Source organism: Megalops cyprinoides, chromosome 1 (assembly GCF_013368585.1).
Source record: "Megalops cyprinoides isolate fMegCyp1 chromosome 1, fMegCyp1.pri, whole genome shotgun sequence".
Classification (NCBI taxonomy): domain Eukaryota; kingdom Metazoa; phylum Chordata; class Actinopteri; order Elopiformes; family Megalopidae; genus Megalops; species Megalops cyprinoides.
The window spans coordinates 6,251,329-6,259,052 of NC_050583.1; positions in this window are offsets into that span (position 1 = coordinate 6,251,329).

Here is a 7,724-nt window from a genome sequence, read left to right on the forward strand (position 1 = left end):
GTCAGATGCACCTTCTCTCCACACTCTTGATACCACTGATCTCAAAGCCTCCTGTACCTGCACACTTGGAACGTGTCACTGCAGGTTTAACCGAAGCACAGAATCAGGTGCTGACACACACGTGTGAGTTTTGAAATCGGGAAAATTGAACTTCGTGCCACCAACACAGGACTGGACAAAAAACGTCTTCGCCAAAAGGCACTCCCCACTGGGTTACTGCTGTAGCTCTACGAAGTTATAAAGCACTCCACAGAACAACATAACACTTGCAAAGCCATTAATAGTTTCTATCAGGCTGCCCAGCTATTTGTTCCCACTTATCTCTCTTCCGCTGTTTGTAGCGGTAGATTTGCGGATGGATTAAAGAACGCCTCATGCTCTTGCCACAGCTTAAGAAATTGCTCATTTTCTGTTGTCATCTTCAGCCTGGCACTCCCTCTTTTGCTTTCTGTCTTTCTCATTTCAGGATTCTCTCATTGGGGTTTACAGGAAAAGTGTTCTTACAGGAAACACTGACGGGTTTCAGAAAGCAGCAGGTTTTTTTTTTTTTTGGCACAGAACATTATTATTGGACGAACAGTTATTATTGATCTTGTTCATTGGCTGTTGGGAATCCATAGCTGCTCCCGAAATTCTGCTCTCAACAGCAATAGGCAAAAAATGCCAAAAATGCTTGATACGCACCAAGGCTGCTGGAGGAACAGTTATCCTCGTTTGTAGGACGTGCTACACAATCATGTGCACAGTTTCAGAATTGTGACAATGCTCACAGCAAACTCAGAGGGTCAGTTGAAAGAACTAAATCAGGATTAACATCTGTAAAGCATATGCTGATCTCTTAATATTTTATGTTTGCACACCTCTTGCTCTCCACGTTGCAGATGCTGGCCCGATGGCCATTCCCAGAACACAGCTTTTCGTAATGAATATTTCAACTCTTCTCTGTTGAAATTAAATCAGACTCAGAGCCTACAGACACCTTTGGATCATGGCTCAAGATGTACCATCCTGGATTGGCACGTGTCTCCTTGTAAAATGCCTTTTGCCACTGCTCGGAATGACGTCACTATGAATCTGTTTTTTATAGTATTGTGCTTGAGGTTGAAGTTTTTCTCCATTTTGTGAATGAAGGGAGTGGTCTCCTTGTAGCTCGCAGCGGCATCCTTGGCCTGCTGTTGCCTGGGTATTCTGGTATTCTGGGATGGGCTGTGATTTGCTGCCATTTTGAGCGTGCTCACATCACTCTTTCAGGAGCGTTCTGTTCGGTTTCTCTTTCCTCGGGAATGCCATTAGCAGAGGAGTCTTCTGTTTTGGATTGGAAGCATGTTGTTGCTTTTTTCGGTATTTGATGGCTTTCTGGGCTGTGCGGGTGGGATTTGTAACAGCTACCTTTGTTTCTGTTGTGTGTATTGTACATGTGGTGTGCTACTGTGCTCCTTTCAGACAGTCCGTTGAGTCAGTTAAGACACATCACTCTATTTTACTCTTTCTCTGTGTCTTTCTCTGCCCATCTAGCTCTCTCTCTCTCTCTCTCTCTTTATGTTTCTCTGCCTGTCTTGCTCTCTCTCTCTATCTTTTTTTGCGCATGTCTCTCTCTATCTTTATCTGAACATCTATCTCTCTCTCTCTTTTTCTGTGTGTCTTTCTCTGCCTGTCTAGCTCTCTCTATCTCTCTCTCTCTCTCTCTCTCTCTCTCCCTCTCCCTCTCTCTCTCTGTCTCTCTCCCTCTCCCTCTCTCTCTCTCTCCCTCTCCCTCTCTCTCTCTCTCTCTCTCGCTCTCTCTCCCTCTCTCTCTCTCTCTCTCTCTCTCTCTCTCTCTCTCTCTCTCTCTCCCTCTCTCTTTCTCTCCCTCGCTCGCCTGCAGCTCTCCTGGAGTCAGGCCGTAAATTTTACATAATTGCCTTACATAAGTAGCCAGCTCAGCTTGGAGCTTGGGATGGTATTAGCGGAGATGAATATTACATGAGGAAAGTGCTCGTTAAGCGCTAATAGGAGGATAGAATGCAAGCCAGGACGCCAAAGCACTGGCTGCAGAACCCCCCCCCACCCTCCACCCCACCGCACCCCACCCCCGTCTGTCCTCACCACCCCATCCGCAAGCAGGATGACCCCCCCACCAGTCCCCATGTCCCCTGGAGCCCATCTGCCTTTCCAGACCAGCCCCTTCTCCACTGCTCTGTACAGAAGCCAGTCTCCACTCCTATCCAGCTTAAGGCTACATCGTACTGCACTGTCTGGATTACATTTTTTTTTTTTTTTTGGGGGGGGTGGTCTTTATATCTCCCCATCCACCTCTCCCCATGTTTTACTCTCCCTCTCTCTCTCTATCGCTGTCTCTCTCTCCCTCTCTCTCTCTCTCGCTGTCTCTCTCCCTCTCTCTTTCTCTGGCTGCTGTGTGGAGTGTAGAGTGCTCCATTAGCCACAGTTTTTTTATGCCTCTTTGTGCGGAGCGCTAAATCAGCACTTCAAACAGGGGAGAGCAGGGGCAGGGAGCCAGAGTAATTATCCCCCCCCGACCACCCCCAACCCCCCCATCACCCAACTCTCAGTCTGAATGGGTTAATTACCCAGCCTGCTTAACTCTGATTCTGAATGGGTTAATTATCTGCTCCCCTTAACTCTGATTCTGAATTGGTTAATGACTCAGCCTCTTTTGATGCCCTTTTTTTCCCCCTTGCTACCACGCTGGGAAAAAGGGTGTCTAAGCTGGTCCAGGTACTCTTACACCTCGTACACCTGGTTCTCCTGGGTAGTGCTGCACCTTGACCCGTGTGACAGAGATGCTGTGGCGTGACCTCTCTCTGTCTCCGCCTCTCTTTTTCCACCCTTGCTCCCTCTCTTTGTGTGTATCTCTCTCTCTTTCTCCAGCACGCGCTGTCTCTTTGTCTCTCACTCCTCCTCTGAGGGTCAAGGGTCACTTGGAGGTCTGGGGGTTGGTTTTAAGAGTTTCTGGCCTTATTTCTGCACCATCAAAAAAAAAAAATAGCATACACGGTTAGATTTAACCTGTTGCTAGGGCTAAAAACTGTTGATTTCCTTCAGTTCTGCATGGGACTTCTTTACCAGTTCTACATTGTCGTTTCCTCCGCCTCCTTTCTGGCCAAGAACGTTAGAATCGGACAACCCCATTTCCTGGTTTCATGTTTTCGATCAATGTACACTGAGTGCAACCGACCCAATGTAGAAACCGAAAGGGAAATGAATGTTTAGATCACTGCAAGCGACTTAATTTAGGATTTAACATGCATTACATGGTACAAAAATACCCTTAAGCCCAGTACGCACGGTACCGTGTTTTCAAAAATTGCAAATGAGTGTACCGGGGGTTGCCAGGGAGTGAAATTTTGGATAATGTTGAAAGCATGTGCGCTCTAGGGCAAATCGGCGCAGACATTTAGCTTCTCAATATCGTGTCACGTATATGGCCTTATTAACCGTTCAATCTTTTTCTTCACTTTCACACCTGATGCATGTATGGTGGGAAATTCTGAGAATTTGATCAGCATCTATTTATTTATTTGTTTATTTTTGCCAGTTCATGTCAGCTATGACTACATCGTCACCGATGAGAAGATGCGCGATATAAGTGTATGTCTAAACTGAAGAAAAGGACAACAGCACTCGTCTGATTTTATCAAGTTGTTGGTATGGTTTATAGTCTGGAAAGCAAACTGCTGATGAAGATGCCATATTTCCATAATATATTCACATCATTGACTGTTTCAACCAGGAGTACTCAAATATAAGTCTTAGAGGTCCACTTACCAAATTTCCGTCAAAGGTCCAGAGAAAGGCAGGTCAGTCAAGTCCCACTAAGTACAGAACTATGTACAAAAACAATAAGTCCCCAAAATTCCCAAACTATGTACAAAAAGCGTTGTAGTTTTAATAGGAGAAGTTTAGTTTTGTGGTTCTTACCTCTGTGCTCTGGGGATAATTTCAAAATGTACATGTTTGGTGTCATAGTGGCGCTTAATGTTGCCACTCTTTGCAATGGCCACCATCTCAATACAAATTAAGCACATTGGTTTCGTGCTTCCCTCGTGGGAGTATAAAGGTGTATTTTTCAGCCCACACAGTGTTAAACACCTGGTTTTCACTATCAACCTTTCTTTTCTTGGTATTGGACAATTTTGAACACGCCATTTTTACTCTTTCGGCATGAATGCTTACATCTGTGAACTGATTGCCAACGCCGATGACAAATGAATGGTTGATAAATTGACTAGCTATCTGACATGAGAGTCAATTGTAACGTTGTCATAGCTGCTGTTACAGCTGCTGTGATTGGACCTGACAGAAGACGAAATGTGAACATTTCGTGAGAGTCAATTGTGAGAGTCGATTGTAACGTTGTAACGTTGTCATAGCTGCTGTTACAGCTGCTGTGATTGGACCTGACAGAAGACGAAACAACACCTTTGTTAACTGACAAGTCTAAGGAAATAATAACTCAACAAATAACATTTCCACTAGGGCATAGCATAGCATGGTGTAGCACAGTTTCACTAGGCCTGAAAGAGTGCATAGCACAGCTCTACTGGGCCTGTGTAAGAGCATAGCACAGCTCCACTGGGGCTTTAAGAAAACAAGAGAGCGGAGCACACACGGCTCCACTACAGCAGTTAAGAGAGAGTAGCACAGGCATAGATCCTCTACAACTGTAACAGAGTGTAGGCACAGCTCTGGCGGGCCATATTAACACAGTCTGGTCACATCCAGACAGGTCACATCCGTGCGTTGGATCAAACAAATAAGAGATACAAGACTATACTAGAGAATAGAGAAATGAGACAAGTGGTGAGGCGAGTGTAATGCAAAGCTAGCTGTCCCAAAACAGGGTCCCCAAGACAATAAGAGGGGAAAAAATCCAGAGGAAATGCAGAACCGCTCCCCGTCCTGAAATCCTCCACCACTCCTCCACCACTGGTCAGCCATCTGTCCCTCTCCCTCTCAGGAAATTGAAAAAGAAAGCACATGGCTGACATTTTCATTCTACTTGCGCACTTTCTGTTCCTGTATACATGTTCAGTGACGGCGGCAGTGTAGCATAGTGGTTAAGGAGCAGGATTTGTCATCGAAAGGTTGGCGGTTCGATTCCCTACTGAGCCCCTGCCGCTGTACCCTTTGGCAAGGAACGTAAACCACAGTTGCCTCTGTAAATATCCAGCTGTATAAATGGATAACATTGTAAAGAACCGTAACCTATGTAAGTCGCTCAGGGTAAGAGCGTCTGCTAAATAATGTAATGTAAGTTGTGTGGGATGGGTGTCCATACAGCCAGGTGCTTCAGTAGCATTCAGGAGGCCCACCATGGCATAAAACCTTCCCCTCACGGATCGCTTGCCAGCTGCCGGGGACAAGCTCAAAAGCAGAGACACGGTCGCCCGAGAAGGTGATCCACGTCCACCCCACATGCAACTGGCTGTGAGGCTCACGTGCCCCCCTTTCTCTTAAGTAATCGCCTGGCGATGAAGCCACCGTTTTTTTCCGCCACCTTTGAAAAAAATCTCATTAGTTCTTTTTTTCCGCATGCATTAATTTGCATTATTCTGTCCCACATCCAGCGCCCCCACAATCAGAACGCCCACAATTCCATATGCACTGAACACTGAACCGTGCACCTGTAATTTTTCTCCGCTTCTGACATTCGGTGCGTGCGGCTACCCATATCTGCGCTTATTAAATATCTTCGGGCATAATTTTGTGCTCTGCTGTGGTTTTTATTGATGGTAACCCCTTCTAAAGTCTCCACACAATACAGCTGACTTTACTAGAAACAAGGCAAATTATATTCTCTCTTGTGACCAAGGTATTTTGGTGACGTTTTGAATGTCGTCTTAAGGCAGATCGTTGTAACACAGGGACAGTCAGCATCTGCTGCATTGTATTGTATTACCAAATAATAATTCAGAATTCAATGCATAAGCCTTTTTGCTGATGAGGATATTGGGGAACTGATCTTTGGCTTGGCAAAGAAGGAATCACACCTGACCACAGGCTAAATGTTGTTGACCCCCCCCCCCCCCCCCCCCCCCTCCCCAATTTTAACATCATATTCAGGAATAAAGGTGACCAGAAGGTGGAGGAGGGATGCTCTGAACAGCTGAAACAAAAAGGAAGTGGTAAGTTACGCTTTCGTACCTGTGGATGGAACGTTTATACTTGTTTGATTGTCTGAAAATTGTCCTCCGAAACCTTTGTTCGGAAGGATGATACTAGAGTTTCATTTTCTGCTGACGAAGCGTAAACATTAGGCCACTCGCGCGATTTTATGACATCATCTCTAATACATGTCATTCAGAGTCTTGACCGACATGGTTGCCATCACGACATTCTTGGTGATGCAATAACTGTAAACAGTTTTGCGGCTTTCAAAAGAACACTCCGTGGTTATCTTGAGGTGGGAGGACTGAAATGCAAACAAAGGCAAGTTGTTCCCTTTCCCATGCAAGGCCTTGCCGTCAGCACACTGAAGACCCCGATTTCAGCCTTCATCTCTGTGGACGCCTGAAAGCCGTCGGGGGTTGTTTGAGGACGGGCAGCCGTGGCTGTTTGCCCTGTTGCTGCTGCTGCTTCTTAGGCTTGCCGGATGTAGATTAGCCATTAGTGGATCAGAGTGGATCTGTCTGTCTCTCGCTCTAAGACTCTGCACCCTCCCCTGAGGAAAACCGCCTCTGTGACCGGGGCCCCAGCAGCTGATTGAAATGGATTGACTGGTTGATTGAGAGCAGGAATGTGGTCTCTCGAATAGAAGGAGAGATGATGGGGAGTGTGCACTTAAGGGAGAGGGGGAGGGTATATGTGTGGAGAAACAGAGAGAATGACTGACGGAGCGAGAGAGGCAGTATACCCCCAGGAAGATAGTATACCTGTACAGAGGTAGTATACTACCTCTGTATACCTCTACCCTGTATACTTCTAGTATACCAGAGGTAAAATATAAGAGGGAGGTATGGTCTTTTTCTCTCTTGTACATGTGCAGAGAAACAAAGATAACAAGAGAAAAAGTGAGAGTGGGAGTATACCTACAGAAAGATATTATACCTGTACAGAGGTATTATACTCTATCCAGAGGTAGAATATAATACAGGCATATTCTTATTTCTCTCTTGTGGAGGTCATGCTCCTGCTCTTTGCAAGTGTAAACTCAGAATGGTTTTATTCCGACAGTGATTGGCAGGGCAGCTTGAACTGAAGGCCCTGGTCTCAGCTTTGCAGCTCTCTTGCCACTCTTTCTCCTCAGCAACCATTTCTCCCTACAGCCTCCTCCCCTGGCTACCAGCCACAGGTGTGCCCAGTTAGGTGGTTTCTCAGCACCGCCGCAATGGGAAAACAAACCCTAATTTCCCCACACCTTGAAAAACAGCGGTAGGAACGGAGATGCTAAAAAGCGCCCCCCGGTCCTTTCCGGCGGACCGGTGCGCACCACTACCGGTGTGTCCACCGGCGGCCTCACCCCCACCCCCGCCCCTCGCCGTCGTGGTGTTCTTTTTAAATCCCCGGTGCTGGCAAACCCTCGGATCTGTCCGCCCCCGCTTCCTCCCGACCTCCTCATCCCTCCCCTGCAGGCCCGTCCCCGCCCTGCGCTCCTCCACCACTGGTCAGCCATCTGTCCCTCTCCCCCGTCGGTAACCCGTCTCAGAAATCCCTGCCGCAGCTCGGCACATATGGCCGCGTTTGCCCTTTGATCCGGGTCCTCTCAAGGAAAAGCTGGGCAGGAA